This window comes from Lissotriton helveticus, chromosome 8 (genome assembly GCF_964261635.1).
Source record: "Lissotriton helveticus chromosome 8, aLisHel1.1, whole genome shotgun sequence".
NCBI lineage: Eukaryota > Metazoa > Chordata > Amphibia > Caudata > Salamandridae > Lissotriton > Lissotriton helveticus.
The window spans coordinates 152588879-152607723 of record NC_136069.1 but is presented as its reverse complement, the minus strand read 5'-3'; the positions used below and the strand labels follow the sequence as shown (position 1 = coordinate 152607723).

Below are 18845 nucleotides of genomic sequence, written 5' to 3'. Positions count from 1 at the left end.
ATGCAGTAATACTCTTTTAGTGGGTAGCCAGAATAGATCTGCTCTTAGAGGAGACATGTGGAAGTAGGTCCCCTCAGTAAGGACAGCAGGAGACACTAATGTTGATTTGAAGGAAGCTTTATTAGGACACAGAGTTGCAGAGACCCCAGACATTCAGAGAACCAGCTTAACTTCCACACAAGCAGCTCCAACCCAGTGCCTGGCAACATAACCACAATTCAGAACATGAAGAATGTGAGGCACAGTAATATTCAGGAAAACACCCTTCCTCCCCCTTCACCATTCAAAATAAAGTTACAAACTTTGTACAAGCTTTACAAACCAAAGCTACATATAAGTGAGGTTAGAGGCAAGGAACAAACATAACTCGAAAAAACAATTCAAAGAAATAAGTGAAACATTGCATCTGATACACATGACCACACAGTGCATAGGGCAGACAAACTAAGAAACATAATCTTGCAAGTGGCAAGAAGTACGCTTCAAACGGCAAGGCCTACTACCTCTTTCATTCACTATGGCCTCTTCTGGAACAGGATTTTGAGCTGCAGCACAAGAAGTAGAGGCAGCAGCAGCGGTGGATCTAACCGGACATGTCACCACTCTTCCAAAAATTCCACATTCTATGGTCACTGGTCTTTATTGCATTTTTTAAAACTCTAATCTCCTCAAAGGACCTACTGAATTTGGAAGTACCACCACTTTCCTGGGAGACTTAATCTTAACCCAGTCACCCACATTGACAAAGGTACTCTTCCTTCCTTTCATCAAACCAAGCCTTCGTTTTAATCTTCAAATCTCTTTCTTTCTCCTTCTAGGCTTCAGTTCTTCCTACTGCACTGTCCACCAGCAACCTCTTTGAGGTAACCCACAACGGGGCAACTTCTATTTTGGGAACCCCTCCTTTAAACAAGGGTAAGGGGAATACCCCGGGGGAAGAATGGGAAGTGAACCGATAATCTTGCACTTTTATTTTAACAGCCAACTCCCAGCTTTCACCACAAGCAACAGCTTGCTGCATGGTCTCTTTGGGAACTTTAATAAATCTCTCTAGAACACTATTGCATTCTGGGTGATAAAGAGCAACCCTCTTGTGCCTAATTCCCTTGGAGTTTCAACACTCTTCCATGACCCTTGACATGAATTGGACTCCGATGTCTGATAAAAGCGTTAGTGGAAATCCTTCACGTTCAAAGGGTTCTTCTAAGAACTCAATTACCACAGAAGACTCAACTGAATTAACAATTAACAATTTTGATGTCAGGCCACCGAGAAAACATTTCAATGCCCACATTGACAAAAACGGTCCTGAGTTTTAAGCCGCACAAGACCTAAAATGTCAATAGAAATGTTCATTGCTGGCATTACCTTTTTCATGATTATCGCAGCAGTAATAACCTGGGTTGAAGAGGAAGTTGCTCCTGCTTGACAAATGCTGAATGCCACTACTCCAGCCCTCATTGAGCACCATTATTTCTCTCTTCCCTATCATGAGCAGCAGCATTGACTGTCCTATCCCAACAATACCTTCATTCAGCTGTTGCACCATACCCACAACGCTACAAATATGACCAATTGTTGGGTGTGTGGAATGATGCCGGCTCATCAGAAGGAGGGTGGAACACCTTTAATTCCTCTTCCATTCTCTCATAGTTGTTCAATGTCAAGCCTGGTTCGCACTCTTATTGGCTACTGAGGTGGCTAATATTACTGACTTTGGTGTGGAGAGATAAAACTACTATCCTAATAAAGCGTGTAATCCTGATGAGGAAGGAGATCCACAGGCTAAAGGGACTATATGGGGGATGTAGGAGTACCAACAAGGAAATCCTTCTATGCATTATGTTTACAAAAATGCTGAAACATCTAAGGGTAATGGATCTCCTGTTATTGCTGGCACTAGAGCCCGAGCAGTTAAGTGTGTGAGTAGTGTTGGGAAAATTCCTGTGGGGAGAAGCGACTGTGCTCTGGATTTGAACATTGCTGGAGCCAACAATAGTCGCTTCACGTCATATTTTATCTGCGGAAATAAGGGATATTACCATCTAACTATTAGGTGGTCTGGAATTTTCTAAGTGTCCTTTTTATTGCCACCTGTATTTTTGGCTCCTGCATCATATCATAAGGATTACCAACTGTTTAATGAAATTTCCAAGAACAGACACCAAACAACAATAAATTATGATGAGGTGGATCAAACTGAGCAATACAATGACTTTAATTTGGGTTTGTTCTTTTTTGTTGGTTCCTCTAAACACAGCGATAAAATCAGTTGTTTAACGCGTGTTGTGGAAGCTGTAGCCAATCAGACAACTATGGCACTTGGAAACATTACAGAAGAACTAAAAATAGCAAAATCAAAATGGTTCTTGATGTTGTCTTGGCTGACCGAGGTGGTTCATGTCGCATCATCGGAAGCGGTTGCTGCGTCTTCAACTCTGACCATCCTCCATCTGTTTATAGTGCAATTTGTAAGTTACATAAAATTGCTGCTGAGATCCATCCGGACAATGGAACATGGACTTTATCCAGCTGGCTATGGTCATTGCTTGTAACTTGGGATTCGAAGCTCTTAACCGCATTATGTATAATCTGTCCGGTTCTATTATTATGTTGCTTATGTTTGCAATGTGGTCTGATATTTTGCTCCCTTTGTATTACTGCTTGTATTACGGCTTGTATACCTACCAAACGTAAAATTAAGCCTGTAAATACTCAATATTTATTGGATCAAGAAGCCATCAAGAAGCCAATAATTTGATGCTTATTGATGTACCAGATGTGTACCCTACTCCTTACAATGTATAAATGTCTTCAGCTAATGCTAAATGGGTTGTCTGGGGAAAATTGACATGAGCTAAAGCCATTTTGTTCACGGCAGCCATTTTTGTTAGCCATGTGCTCGCCGCATACTTTTCCGTCTTCACTGTTGTTTGCCCATGTATTCCCCTAGAGTCAATACTGAGTTAGAGATTTTCGATTGCTCAAAACAATGTGTAGTTGCTAGTAAAAACCCGTTATAGTTGTAACTGTCAGACTATTTCAGCTAAAGTTAGTAGTTGTGTAGCTCCTCCTACCTTGTTGACCAAGCAATTCTATCTTGACCATATATGCACATGCAACTATTCTTGTGAACACTTGTACTGCCTCCTATCAGCTTCAATGGTTACACTGCAGATAGTTTGTATAAAGGTGCCATGGTTCTTGTATTCCGTGTGCTGCCTCTTACATTGCCTGAGGGTTGTGTATAGATGTAGTTCCACCTCATGAGGTTTAGTAAATACTTTGTTTACGAGTGCAGCTTCCATGCCAACTTCTACCTTGATAGTCTGGAAGACTAGTGCAATAAGAAGGGCGAACCCTTGCACCAGTGGGCTTACTAAGGCCTATCCCACAGTGTTCCATCTACTGATTTCCTAAAAAGGTACCTTGTGGTGCCTATTGGATCAATTCCTTGATATTTGCGCCAGGCGTTACTTAGTAGGTGTCGTGGGAGCGATAAAGGTTTAGCATCCTCTCTCTCCAAATATAGGTGAGGGAGGTCTGGTGGTCCATGAATCCAGTGGTGCACCTGCATACCCTGAGCTGCTCTATAACATATCTTGAGGTCAGGTCCACCAGATGTATAATGTAGGATCAACGTAGCCCATCAAACACGTGGCTGTTTTCCAGCCCCGGCCAGCCGAGTCAGTAGGTTGCGTATGTTGTAGAACATTGTTTTGGGCAGTGATATAGTTATATAGGCAAACAGGAATAGGATTCGTGGAAGGATAGTCATTTTCATGATAGAAAAACAATCTATTCATGAAAGGGGCACCTGGATCTATCTCTCTATAGCTTCTTGTTAGAAGCGGCTGTCTCTAGTTGGCAGAGGTATACACTTCTGACAAATAGGGACACACCTTTTCTAGTCAGGGCAAGGGGATCACACACTTAGATAACCCCTGCTCACCCCCTTGGTAGCTTGGCAAAGCAGTTAGGCTTATCTCAGAGGCAGTTCGTTAAGCATTTATGACCACATACAGTAATAAAGTGAATACACTACAAATGGACACGACACAGTAGTATTATAAAAATAAGTATTTTTATATAAGGCTTAGCACAAGACCAATTAATGACAAAAATATACCACAGTCTTAATAAATACTCTTGGAAGGAAAAATAATAATTCAAGCACGGTTTCTTCTTAGCACAAAGTCTTTAGTATCAAAAGCAACTCTTCTTCTTTAAAATACAGTTCTTGGCAACAATGTAACCCACAATGGAGTCACACGACATCGAGGCAAAGTTAATCCAAAGGTTCGGCGTCGACCGCGAGGAGCGCTACGTCGAGCCCGGAGTCGCACAGACCCCAACAACACAGTACCTTGGAAAAGTGAAGCACTCGATGATCAGCGGCGTCGAGATGTCCGGCGTCGCGTCTTCGGCGTCGATCGGGCCTCGGAGTTGGGGCGATCTGCAGCGGCGTCGACCGAAGTCAGGCGGGAGCAGCGCTCACGGGATGAAGCAGGATAAGGCGTCGTCGATGTCGATGTTGCAAGAGTGAGCAGCGCTCACGGCGGCGAGAGGGCTCGGCGTCGATGCGATCAGCGGCGGCGTCGACACAGGGTCACTTGGAGCTGGAGCCGAACTCGCTACTCACTGGCGTCGCTACTGGCGTCGATCGGGCCCGGCGGCCGGCATCGTAGGTGCGGGACACTGGAGCCGTTACTCACGATGTCGAGCTGGATTCGGCGACGTCCGTCGGCGTCGAGATTGCTGGATTCTTCAGAGGTGCTGGATTTTCAGGTTTCCAGCAACAAGCACTTTCAGCAAATAAATGAAGTCCTTTAACCCTGTGACTTCAACAGGAGGCTGGCACTTCTTCCAGCCCTTGGAGATTTTCTTAGCAAGCTTGAGAGTACACACTCAGTTCCTCTCTCCTAGTTCCTTGGCAAAAATAAAGAAGCAACTGCAGGATTCCCCCAACAAACAGCACTCTGGCAGAAGGGGTAGACAGTCCTTGGATCAGCAGGCTTCTTGTCCTTGGTTCAGGTTTCCTTGTCAGAAGTGATCTAAATTCTTGGTTCAGGGGTCCTTCTCTTATACCCCTTTTTGGCTTTGATCCCTTTGTCCATGCAGGGGAATTTCCCCCCATCCTGGGTTTGTTGTGGGTGTTGCCAGGCCTAGGCACCTGGCCTATTCACTGTGCAGGGCAGAGTCCTCAGCCGCCCAGCAGGAGCGGAGCCAGCATTGTCACTGGCAGGGGCAGGGCCATCAGTTGCCCGGCAGGAGGTGGGGCCAGGAAAGTCCCTGGCAGGCACAGAGTCATCAGTCGCCTGGCAGGGGGGCGGAGCCAGCATTGTATCAGGCAGGGCAGGCTATCAGGAGCTACTCTTCCCCTACTCTCAATGCAAATGCCCCACTCATCCACACTGACTCATTCAGACCTCTGGAGCCACCCAGCTCCTGTCACACGCACACCAGAACCAGCAGAGACCGGTAGACAGTTAGACAAGAAAATAGCTACTTTCTAAAAGTGCTATTTTCAAACACAGAGTCTAAAAACCATCCACCCAAACGGATGCGTTATTAAACCCTGAGTTCAGGGATACCAAACTCGACATTGCACCATGCTCCCCGAGCCCGCTAGGATTATAGCATTAATAATCCTGGCAGCCCATTCTAACTGATGGAGAGCAGGTTACCTTACAATAGTGAAAAACGAATATGGCTGTAATTCACTATCAGGACATGCCAACCTTGTCAGGCTTGTCCTACCTTATGCTTACAATGCACCCTGCCCTTGGGCCTACCATAGGGGTGACTAACATGAAGTTAAGGGAAGGTTTAGGGACTGGCAAGTAGGTGTACTTGCGCAGTCCTCGTGACAGTCAGACTGCACGTGGTCTAGCAATGGTAGACCTTCAGACATACTTTTACTAGGCCGCTCTTGTGGGTGGCACAACATGTGCTGCAGGCCCACTAGCAGCATTTGTATTTACAAGCCTTGGCACTCATGGTGCACTCAACTAGGGACTGACAGTAAACCAAATAAGCCAAACATGGAAGTCAATCAATACAGCAATTTCACATAGGGAGCACTTGCACTGTGGCACTGATCAGCAGTGGCACAGTGCCCAAAGCAATATACCAGCAAAAACATCGTAAACAGAGGAGGCAAACAGAAAAAATGGAGGAGAGACTCATGCCAATGATGTCAGGTCTAACACGTGTCCCTTCCAGCTGAAATGTGGGGAGAACTACCCTTACCCTAGGGAGTCCTCATCACTAAGGCGGAAAAATCTGGACAGACCATCAGCATTGGCGTGATCTGTGCCAGGGCGGTGTTCCACCGTGAAGTCCATCCCCTGTAGGGAAATGGACCACCTCAACAGCTTTGGATTCTCACCCCTCATCTGCATCAACCATCTGAGGGGCCTGTGGTCTGTCTGAACCCGGAAGTGAGTCCCAAACAGGTAGGGTCTTAGCTTCTTCAGCGCCCAGACCACAGCAAATGCTTCTCTCTCTGTCGCACTCCACCTCTGTTCCCTGGGAAGTAACCTCCTGCTGATGAAGGCTACAGGTAAGTCTCGGCCCTCTTCATTCACCTGAGCTAGAACAGCCCCCACGCCATGCTCTGAAGCGTCCGTCTGGACAACAAATTCTTTAGAAAAGTCGGGTGCCTGGTGTATGGGTGCTGTGCACATTGCAGCTTTCAGGGTGTCAAAGGCCGTCTGACAGGCGTCAGTCCAGATCACAAGTCTTGGCTGCTTCCTGGAAGTCAGCGAAGTCAAGGGGTGCACAATGTTACCATAATCCTTGACAAACCTCCTGTAATAACCCGTGAGACCCAAGAAGGCTCTCACCTGAGTCTGGGTTTTGGGCGGTGCCCATGCCAGGATGGTATCAATCTTGTGTTGCAGGGGGGCCACCTTGCCGCTCCCTACTTGGTGCCCCAAGTACACCACTGAACCCTGCCCAATCTGGCACTTACTGGCTTTGATTGTGAGGCCTGCTCTGCGCAGGGCCAACAACACTTCCTGGAGGTGGCGCAAGTGTTCCTCCCAGCTGGCGCTGAACACTGCGATGTCGTCCAGGTAGGCGGCACTGAAATCCTCCAGTCCAGCCAAGACCTGGTTGACCAACCTCTGGAAGGGGGCAGGGGCATTCTTCATCCCAAAGGGCATAACCCGGAACTGGTAGTGCCCATCTGGTGTGGAGAATGCTGACCTCTCTTTTGCCCCATCAGTCAAGGCGATCTGCCAGTACCCAGACGTTAGATCAAACGTACTAAGGTACCGGGCAGCCCCTAACCGATCTATGAGCTCATCAGCTCTGGGGATGGGGTGCGCGTCAGTCTTGGTGACTGAATTGAGTCCTCGGTAATCCACACAGAACCGAAGTTCCGGTGAAGCACCAGGCGCTGCAGCCTTTGGGACCAAGACCACTGGGCTGGCCCAAGGACTGCTAGAGGACTCAACCACCCCTAAGGCAAACATTTTGGAGACCTCCTCCTTGATGTATGCTCTGACTTTGTCAGTCACTCTGTAAGCCTTGTGCTTCACAGGAGTGCTGTCCCCGGTGTCCACATCATGGACACACCACTGAGTGACACCAGGAATCAAGGAAAACAGATCAGGGAATTGTCCCAACAATTGGCGACAATCCTGCTGCTGTTCAGGGGTCAGTGTGTCAGAGAGGACAACACCATCCACTGACCCATCTTGCTCTTTTGCATACAGGAGGTCAGGAAGAGGCTCACTCTCCTCCTCCATTCCAGCATCTGTAGCTAGGAGCATGCCCACTTCGGACCTTTCTAAGTGGGGCTTCAAATGGTTGACATGCAGGACCCGCAAGGGGTTCCTGGGAGACTTTAAGTCCACCATGTAGGTGACATCGCTCTTTTTCTCCACAACCTCAAATGGTCCAGTCCACCTGTCCTTGAGCGCACAAGGTTCCACAGGGGACATGACCCAAACTTTCTGTCCAGGCTGAAGCTCCACCAGAGTGGCATTCCGGTCGTACCACCGCTTCATCTCTTCCTGGCTGGCCTCCAGATTTGCCTGAGCAAGATCTCTGAAGCGCCTAGTCTGGTTCCTAAAGGCCAGCATGTAACTGTATACATCCTGGGGAGGTTTCCTGGGAGATTGCTCCCAGCCTTCTTTGACCAGACTCAAAGGTCCTCTTACCGGGTGTCCATACAAAAGCTCAAAGGGGCTGAACCCTAGAGACTTCTGTGGCACCTCACGGTAAGCAAACAACAGGCATGGCAAGAGGACGTCCCATTTACGCCTCATTGGTTCTTCAAGACCCATAATCATGCCTTTAAGGGTACGGTTGAATCTTTCAACCAACCCATTACCTTGAGGGTGGTAAGGAGTGGTGAACTTGTAGGTTACCCCACACTCCTTCCACAGAGACTTCAGATAGTTGGAAATGAAGTTGGTGCCCCGGTCTGACACCACCTCTCTGGGGAACCCCATCCGGGAGAAAACACCCATCAGTGCCCGTCCCACCACGGGGGCCGTCACTGTTCTGAGAGGGATGGCTTCCGGGTACCGTGTGGCATGGTCCACCAAGACCAGGATGAACCTGTTGCCCAGGGCTGTCTTGGGGTCCAGGGGCCCAACAATGTCAATCCCCACCCGGTCAAAGGGGGTACTGACCACGGGAAAAGGTTGGAGGGGAGCCTTCTGCTTCCGCCCGCTTTTCCCACTTGCCTGGCAAGTTTGACAGGTCTTGCAATGGATATCTGTATCCCTTCTCATCTGAGGCCAATAAAAATGGGTGACAAGCCTGTCATAGGTCTTGTCCTGCCGCAGATGTCCAGCTAACGGAACGTCATGAGCCAAACCCAGTAGGAAGGCTCTGAAGCGCTGGGGTACCACCAGCACACGGGCTGACCCAGGCTCAGCAGCCTTAGGCTCGCTATATAGGAGATCGTTCTCCCAGTAGACCAAATGTGACCCTGACTGATCACCTGTTGTCTGGGCTGAGGCCTGCTGCCTCATACCCACAAGAGAAGGGCACACTTTCTGTTCTGCACAAAATTCTTCCCTGGAGGGACCACCATCCTGCTGCCAGTGGGTCAGCTCGGGCAGGTCTCCCAGTTCAGCAACTTGTTCACCTGTGGGTTCCAGGGCATACCCCTCGAGGTCTGCCTCCTCCTGGACCACGGGAACTACGGGGGACGGTTTCCCGCGCCCCCTGCCTCTTCTCTTCACAGCTGGGTCCTGGGCCATACTTTCAGGCTCCAGAACCCCATCAACACACTTACTTGCTGTCATGGATCGAGTGGTTGCACACACCCACTCTGGCACACCCAACATTTTCAAATGTGTCTCCCTCTCCACCTTAGCCCAAGGGGAGTCTTCCAAATCATTGCCTAGGAGACAATCAACAGGCATGGCGGGCCTTACAGCAACTTGAAGAGTACCTGAAACTCCCCCCCATTCAAAGGGAACCTGAGCTACCTCACACTCTCTCTGGGAGTTGTCAGCAGCTATCACAGGGTAGAATGCGTGGGGAACAACCTGCTCTCTGGACACCAAGTGACACTTGACAGCTGTCACACTCGCTCCGGTGTCTCTGAGAGCTTCCACTCTATGGCCATTAATGGTCACCCACTGCCTATATTTCTTAGTGTTACTAGGCAGAGGGGGTGGAGGGACCAATTCCATGTCTCCTAGAGAGACCAGGGACATCTCTGCGGGACCCTCCCCACCATGGGCAACCATCTCCTCCCCTCCCAGGGCTACACTCGCCAACTGACGGGGTGGTGCACTGGGTGGTGCACCAGAATTCTTAAAGGGACACTGAGGATCATAAAAACGGTGTCCCACCTGCTTACAAGCGAAGCAGGTCATTGGGCCCCTATGACCAGGTTTACCTGCAGGGGCCTCTGATTTCTTCACAGGGGGAGGCTGGGAACCCTTCCCTTGGTTCCCTTGGGGATTACTTTGGGGCACTTTCTGGAACTCCCTCTGTTTACCCTTGCCCCCCCCACTCTTCTGCTGGGGACCCTGCCCACCCTTGGCTGAGTCTCCCACTGGACCCTTGTGGACCCTGGTACTGACCCAGCGGTCCGCCTCCTCAGCAAGTTTTCTAGGGTTAGATATCTTGCTATCAATAAGGTGCTGGCGCAGCTCTGGAAAACAGTTATTAGACAAGTGCTCCCAAGCAAACAAATCATAAAGAGCATCATAACTTTCCACTTTGCTGCCCTTTACCCAACCATCCATGGCTCTGCAAAAAAATGACACATATTCAACCCACGTAGTACCAGGCAACTTCTTACATTCTCTAAAGGCCTGTCTGTACTTTTCTGGGGTTAGGCCATACCTTAACATTAAAGCATCTTTCATATGAGTATAAGACATCCTATCCTCAACAGGCATGTCTAACAGGGTATCTCTTCCCTCATTCACAAAGCGACCCCACAACCCCGCTCCCTAATCCTGCTCAGGGACCCGGTGGGCCAACAATGCTAACTCATATGCTTTAAACCATTGACCAATATCCTCATTCTTCTGAAAATCTTTGATCACTTCTTTGGGAAAATAAAACCTACTTTCTGCAGGCACAGATGGGATGCTGCCACCAGAGGGATTCAATTCTAACTCTTTAGCTTTGAGCTCCAACTCCCTCAACCTGGTATCACGCTCCAAAGCTAACTTCTCTCTTTCAAACTCCAACCTTTTGATCTCCAGATCAGCTTCTCTCCTGCCTCTTGCATTCTCTATCTCCAACTGCCCATTTATCTTAAGTTTTGCCATTTCCATGTTGTATGCTCGCTCCTTCGCCCTTTCTTCTCTTTCTTCAGGAGAAAGACCTTTGGAGGAAACACTGCTGCCAGGAGGGGATGTGGGCCCATTCACTGGCACCTCCTCCTCCCCTTCCCCTGTCGGTACCACCACCGGATCAGAGGGATCTCTGGCCTCTAACCAGGCCTGCAATGCTTTGAGAAATTCTGGTTTGTTTTTGCAGCCTGTGGTAGGAACTTTAAATTGCTTGCAAAAGGATTTCAGATCCTGTAACTTGTAATCCTTTATCTTACTCCTATCAAATTCCTCCACAACAACAACAGGGGTAGTGACTCCGGCATCACTCATGGTCAAAACTGGCAGTTTCAAAAATCAAGCTTCAGGAAAGCGGAGAGCAAAAATAGGATATCCAACCAAAACAGATTGTGGCTGCGCTATGGTCTGCTTTCACTATGTAGCGCACACTAATCACTGCACATGGGTCATAAATGCAAAGTTCAAATCCTCACCGCTGACCCACCAATGTTAGAAGCGGCTGTCTCTAGTTGGCAGAGGTATACACTTCTGACAAATAGGGACACACCTTTTCTAGTCAGGGCAAGGGGATCACACACTTAGATAACCCCTGCTCACCCCCTTGGTAGCTTGGCAAAGCAGACAGGCTTATCTCAGAGGTAGTGCGTTAAGCTTTTATGACCACATACAGTAATAAAGTGAATACACTACAAATGGACACGACACAGTAGTATTATAAAAATAAGTATTTTTATATAAGGCTTAGCACAAGACCAATTAACGACAAAAATATACCACAGTCTTAATAAATACTCTTGGAAGGAAAAATAATAATTCAAGCACGGTTTCTTCTTAGCACAAAGTCTTTAGTATCAAAAGCAACTCTTCTTCTTTAAAATACAGTTCTTGGCAACAATGTAACCCACACGGGAGTCACACGACGTCGAGGCAAAGTTAATCCAAAGGTTCGGCGTCGACCGCGAGGAGCGCTACGTCGAGCCCGGAGTTGCACAGACCCCAACAACACAGTACCTTGGAAAAGTGAAGCACTCGATGATCAGCGGCGTCGAGATGTCCGGCGTCGCGTCTTCGGCGTCGATCGGGCCTCGGAGTCGGGGCGATCTGCAGCGGCGTCGACCGAAGTCAGGCGGGAGCAGCGCTCACGGGATGAAGCAGGATACGGCGTCGTCGAAGTCGATGTTGCAAGAGTGAGCAGCGCTCACGGCGTCGAGAGGGCTCGGCGTCGATGCGATCAGCGGCGGCATCGACACAGGGTCACTTGGAGCTGGAGCCGAACTCGCTACTCACTGGCGTCGCTACTGGTGTCGATCGGGCCCGGCGGCCGGCGTCGAAGGTGCGGGACACTGGAGCCGTTACTCACGATGTCGAGCTGGATTCGGCGACGTCCGTCGGCGTCGAGATTGCTGGATTCTTCAGAGGTGCTGGATTTTCAGGTTTCCAGCAACAAGCACTTTCAGCAAATAATTGAAGTCCTTTGACCCTGTGACTTCAACAGGAGGCTGGCACTTCTTCCAGCCCTTGGAGATTTTCTTAGCAAGCTTGAAAGTACACACTCAGTTCCTCTCTCCTGGTTCCTTGGCAAAAATAAAGAATCAACTGCAGGATTCCCCCAACAAACAGCACTCTGGCAGAAGGGGTAGACAGTCCTTGGATCAGCAGGCTTCTTGTCCTTGGTTCAGGTTTCCTTGTCAGAAGTGATCTAAATTCTTGGTTCAGGGGTCCTTCTCTCATACCCCTTTTTGGCTTTGATCCCTTTGTCCATGCAGGGGAATTTCCCCCCATCCTGGGTTTGTTGTGGGTGTTGCCAGGCCTAGGCACCTGGCCTATTCACTGTGCAGGGCAGAGTCCTCAGCCGCCCAGCAGGAGCGGAGCCAGCATTGTCACTGGCAGGGGCAGGGCCATCAGTTGCCCGGCAGGAGGTGGGGCCAGGAAAGTCCCTGGCAGGCACAGAGTCATCAGTCGCCTGGCAGGGGGGCGGAGCCAGCATTGTATCAGGCAGGGCAGGCTATCAGGAGCTACTCTTCCCCTACTCTCAATGCAAATGCCCCACTCATCCACACTGACTCATTCAGACCTCTGGAGCCACCCAGCTCCTGTCACACGCACACCAGAACCAGCAGAGACCGGTAGACAGTTAGACAAGAAAATAGCTACTTTCTAAAAGTGCTATTTTAAAAACACAGAGTCTAAAAACCATCCACCCAAACGGATGCATTATTAAACCCTGAGTTCAGGGATACCAAACTCGACATTGCACCATGCTCCCCGAGCCCGATAGGATTATAGCATTAATAATCCTGGCAGCCCATTCTAACTGATGGAGAGCAGGTTACCTTACAATAGGGAAAAACTAATATGGCTGTAATTCACTATCAGGACATGCCAACCTTGTCAGGCTTGTCCTACCTTATGCTTACAATGCACCCTGCCCTAGGGCCTACCATAGGGGTGACTAACATGAAGTTAAGGGAAGGTTTAGGGACTGGCAAGTAGGTGTACTTGCGCAGTCCTCGTGACAGTCAGACTGCACGTGGTCTAGCAATGGTAGACCTTCAGACATACTTTTACTAGGCCGCTCTTGTGGGTGGCACAACATGTGCTGCAGGCCCACTAGCAGCATTTGTATTTACAAGCCCTGGCACTCCTGGTGCACTCTACTAGGGACTGACAGTAAACCAAATAAGCCAAACATGGAAGTCAATCAATACAGCAATTTCACATAGGGAGCACTTGCACTGTGGCACTGATCAGCAGTGGCACAGTGCCCAAAGCAATATACCAGCAAAAACATCGTAAACAGAGGAGGCAAACAGAAAAAATGGAGGAGAGACTCATGCCAATGATGTCAGGTCTAACACTTCTGTTAAATGTTGTATTGCTCTTGAGTAATTTTCGTGTATTAACACTTCTGGGTCAGTGTGTATCCTAATTCCTTAGTATTGTACAGGTTCGATAGTCTATTCCAACAGGACCTCTAGCCGGGTCGGTGTGGTGTGTGCTGTAGGCCGAAAGCTGTGGGATCCTTTTTGTGTGGTGTTTTCACTTTTTTGATGATGTGGTGGCACAAATAGTTTACACATTGCCTCTAAGTTAAGTCTGACTGTTCTGTGCCAAGCTAACAGATGGTTAGGCACAAGTTAATATATGGTCAGATTGTGCCTTACACTGATAAAGGGTTGTAGTTGCTGCTCCACAAGGGCTAACACCCTAGTCAACCAACAACCCAATGTCTCATAGCCCCAGGTCCAGGCGGTATTCCTCTTGACCTTTTTAAGGCTACCATTCTCGGGACCAGTACTGACCAAGGTAGGGGCTTGTAGTAAATAAAGTATTTTGAACACATGGTTATAAGAAGTGGGACTGTTCTAATCCAAACACAAGGAGATGATGGACGGAGTGCTGAAACTTTTCAAACACTCAGCCCCTGTCACAGATCTGGGTTGAATCCATCATCATTCTTTAGCTCACTTTGCCACCCCAGTTCAGACACAGCTATATGAAAATCAGTCTTGACTCTGTGCCTCATGGGAACAGTCCAGCCTGAACTGCCAAGCCATGTCTTCCCTGGATCGGAAACAAGCATCCTGGGACCGGTTATGGGCTAACAGCCCTCATCATCCAGGCTAGCTTGAATTCAGTGGCAAAGTGAGCAAGGGACCCACGTCTGGGCATACCCTGCCAATTTAGGGCAAACAAAGCAAACACAAGGAGATGATAAACGGAGGGCTGAAACTTTTATAAACGCTCACCGCCAGTCACAGATCTGGGTTGAATCCATCATCATTCTTTAGCTCACTTTGCCATCTCAGTTCAGACACATCTATAAGCAAATCAGGCTTGACCCTGTGCCTCATGGGAACAGTCCAGCCCGAACTGCCAAGCCATGTCTTCTCTGGACCGGAAACAAGCATCCTGGGACCATTTCGGCCTAACCGCCCTGATCAGCCAGGCTAGCTTGAAGATAGTGGCAAAGGGATCAAGAGACCCAGGTCTAGCTTGAATCCAGTGGCAAAGTGAGCAAGGGACCCAGGTCTGGAGATGATGGACGGAGTGCTGAAACTTTTCAAACACTCTCCCACAGTCACAGATCTGGGTTGTATCCATCATCATTCTTTAGCTCACTTTGCCACCTCAGTTCTGACACAGCTATATGCAAATAAGTCTTGACCCTGTGCCTTATGGGAACAGTCCAGCCTGAACTGCCAAGCCATGTCTTCCCTGGACCGGAAACATGCATCCTGGGTCCTGTGACCAGTTTCGGGCTAACAGCCCTCATCAGCCAGGCTAGCTTGAATCTAGAGGCAAAGTGAGCAAGGGACCCACGTCTGGGCATACCCTGCCAACTTAGGGTGAACAAAGCAAACACAAGGAGATGATGGACGGAGTGCTGAAAGTTTTCAAACACTCACCCCCAGTCACAGTTCTGGGTTCAGTCCATCATCGTTCTTTAGCTCACTTTGCCACTCCAGTTCAGACACAGCTATATGAAAATCAGTCTTGACCCTGTGCCTCATGGGAACAGTCCAGCCTGAACTGTCAAGCCATGTTTTTCTTGGACCGGAAACAAGCATTCACAAACTGTTTCAGACTAACAGCCCTCATCAGCCAGGCTAGCTTGAATCCAGTGGCAAAGTGAGCAAGGGACCCAGGTCTGGAGATGATGGACTGAGTACTGACACTTTTCAAACACTCACCCCCAGTCACAGATCCTGGTTGAATCCATCATCATTCTTTAGCTCACTTTGCCACCCCAGTTCAGACACAGCTATATTCAAATCAGTCTTGACCCTGTACTTCATGGGAACAGTCCAGCCCGAACTGCCAAGGTATGTCTTCCCTGGACCGGAAACAAGAATCCTGCAACCAGTTTCGGGCTAACAGCCCTCATCAGCCAGGCTTGGTTGAATCTAGTGGCAAAGTGATTAGGGGACCCACGTCTGGGCATACCCTGCCAACTTAGGATGAACAAAGCAAACACAAGGAGATGACGGATGGAGTGCTGAAACTTTTTAAACACTCGCCCCCAGTCACAGATCCGGGTTGAATCCATCATCATTCTTTAGCTCACTTTGCCGCCCCAGTTCAGACACAGCTATATGCAAATCAATCTTGACCCTGTGCCTTATGGGAACAGTTCAGCCTGAACTGCCAAGCCATGTCCTCCCTGGACCGGAAACAAACATCCTGGGACCGGTTTGGTTTTGGGCTAACAGTCCTCCTCAGCCAGGCTAGCTTGAATCCAATGGCAAAGTGAGCAAGGGACCCACTTCTGGGCATACCCTGCCAACTGTTCTAATACAGCCTGTTCCGCCCCATTTCCCACTTGATTCTCTGGTGAAAGTCACAAATAGAATACTATTAGGAAGACTCGAAGAACGGACAGAGAATACTATATTCTGTCAGATCTGGCTTTCGTAGTGGAATGGGGACAATTGTACAGGGTCTCAACTTAAACCCACTAATTGGGAAATACTTTCAAATTAAACAGGGCCCATTGGTTTTAGAATTTGTTTTGACCTATTGAGCGAATTTGATTGTGTGGTGCATGACAAACTGTGGAACGTATTTTAGGAGTTGGGGTTGACCGCCGATAATTTGTTTCCTGAGAGACATGTATACAGAGAGCGGGCTAGGGCATGCTATGGATTCAGGGGTGAATGCACTCACAAATATGGCGGCAGAGAGAGGGCTTAGGCAGGGTTGAGTTCTCACTCCATTCCTGTTCTCTCTGTACATTAACAGCTTGGGTACAGTCTTGAATGAACGATGCGCGGACCTCCCTCAGACTGGACATCGCCGGATTTCAGCCCTCCTCTACGGCAACGACTTTGTTACAGGACTAGTGCTTAAAAATACATTTGTGTAAAACATTTATAATGAAACACGGGCCTAAAGCTATGAAGTGCTGTGGTTTTAAAGTTGGTGATGGTAAGATGTGTTTTACTTCTACTGTTTTTCACGTAGGAGTTTTAATGGAGGAACATGGCTCATGGACACAGGCAAACTAGCACACTGCACTTTATAAACTTGGCAAAATACCCTTGAATGAAATGGTTACTATTTATGTGTGTGTGTCTGTAGCATTGTATGTGGCGGGAGTGTAGGGTTACAGTAACATCAAACCTCTCCAATTGGCTGAGAACGCCTTCTTTAGAACACTCTTTGCCATTCCTAAAAAGTACCTTCTCCTTTGTTTGACACAAGTTCAAGTTCAAGTTCATACATTTATAAAGCGCACTACTCACCCAGAGGGTCTCAAGGCGCTGGAGGGAGTGGTTTACTGTTTATCGAATAGCCATGTTTTCAGTTCTTTTCTGAAGGAGATGTGATTCTGAGTACGGCGGAGGTGGGTGGGGAGTGAGTTCCAGGTCTTGGCAGCCAGGAAGGAGAAGGATCTGCCACCCATGGTGGTTTTTCGGATGCGCGGGACTGCAGCGAGGGCTTGATTGGATGATCTTAGTTGGCGGGTGGGATAGTAGAAGGACAGTCGGGTGTTGAGGCATTCGGGTCCTAAATTATAAAGGGCCTTGTGTGCGTGGGTAAGAAGGCGGAAAGTAATTATTTTGTTGACGGGGAGCCAGTGGAGGTTTTTTAAGTGACCGGTGATGTGCTCTTGGCGCGGGATGTCTAATATGAGTCTCGCTGATGCGTTTTGGATGCGCTGGAGCTTTTTCTGCAATTTTGTTGTAATTCCGGCGTAGAGTGTGTTGCCATAGTCCAGTCGACTTGTGACCAGTGCATGGGTGACAGTCTTTCTTGTTTCGAGGGGGATCCAGCGGAAGATCTTTTTGAGAATGCGAAGGACGTTGAAGCAGGAGGACGATACGGCGTTGACTTGTCTGGACATTGAGAGAGAGGAGTCTAGAATGAAGCCAAGGTTACGTGCATGGTCTGTGGGTGTGGGTGCTGATCCCAAAGCGGAAGGCCACCAAGAGTCGTCCCAAGCTGAGGGGGAGGATCCTAGGATGAGCACCTCCGTTTTGCCTGAGTTGAGTTTTAAGCGGCTCTGTTTCATCCATTCGGCTACTTCTTTCATACCTTCGTGAAGGTTGTTTTTGGCGGTGTTGGGGTCTTTGGTGAGGGAAAGGATTAGCTGGGTGTCGTCGGCGTAGGAGATGATGTTGAGGTTGTGTTGACGTGCGATGGAGGCGAGGGGACTCATGTAGACGTTGAAGAGGGTGGGACTGAGTGAGGAGCCTTGAGGTACGCCGCAGATGACTTCGGTGGGCTCTGAGTAGAAAGGGGGGAGTCGGACTCTCTGGGTTCTCCCGGCTAGGAACGAGATGATCCAGTCCAAGGCTTTTCCTTGTATGCCGATGTTGTTGAGGCGTTGTATGAGGGTGTTGTGACAGACAGTGTCGAAGGCGGCGGAGAGGTCGAGTAGAATGAGGGCCACTGTTTCACCGATGTCCAGGAGTGCTCGGATGTCGTCGGTCGCCGCAATGAGGGCGGTTTCGGTGCTGTGTTTGGCTCGAAAGCCGTTCTGTGAGGGATCCAGGGAGTTGTTGGATTCAAGGAAGGCTGCGAGTTGGCTATTGACGGCTTTCTCGATGACTTTGGCCGGGAAAGGGAGGAGGGAAATGGGTCGGTAGTTATTCAGATCTGAGGGGTCAGCTGTTGGTTTTTTAAGAAGGGCGCTGAGTTCGGCGTGTTTCCATATTTCTGGGAAGGTGGCGGAGTTGAAGGAGCAGTTGATGACATCGCGGAGTTGGGGAGCGATGATGGAGTCAGCTTTGTTGAAGATGTAGTGGGGACAGGGGTCAGAAGGTGAGCCAGAGTGGATTGAGTTCATGAGGCGAATGGTGTCTTCAATGGTGATTGGCTTCCAGGAGTTGAGGTAGTTAGTTGGAGGGGTGGGATCAGAAGGGGGTGGGGTGAGTTGGTCATTGGGAGTATTCTTGAAACTGTTGTGGATGTCGGCAATTTTGTTGTAGAAGAAGGAGGATAGCGCATCGCAGAGGTCTTGGGAATTAGTGATGTCGTTGGATGCTGCGGGAGGGTTGGTGAATTCTTTGACGATATTGAAGAGTTCCTTGCTGTTATGAGAATTGTTGTCGAGACGGT

At 48.9% G+C, this 18845-nt stretch overlaps 1 protein-coding gene across 2 annotated transcripts in view; it reads left to right on the top strand.

Moving 5' to 3' along the window:
• Positions 1 to 18845, top strand: part of LOC144772452 (uncharacterized) — a 275339-nt gene that overhangs the window by 217200 nt on the left and 39294 nt on the right. Inside the window, exon 12 of one of the 2 annotated variants that reach the window (XM_078656785.1) lies at positions 16524 to 16964. The exons of the other annotated variant lie outside the window; for it this stretch is intronic. The gene's annotated coding sequence lies outside the window, so the exon portion shown is untranslated. Of the gene's footprint in view, positions 1 to 16523; positions 16965 to 18845 lie in introns of those variants that run through there. 2 annotated transcript variants of the gene reach the window in all.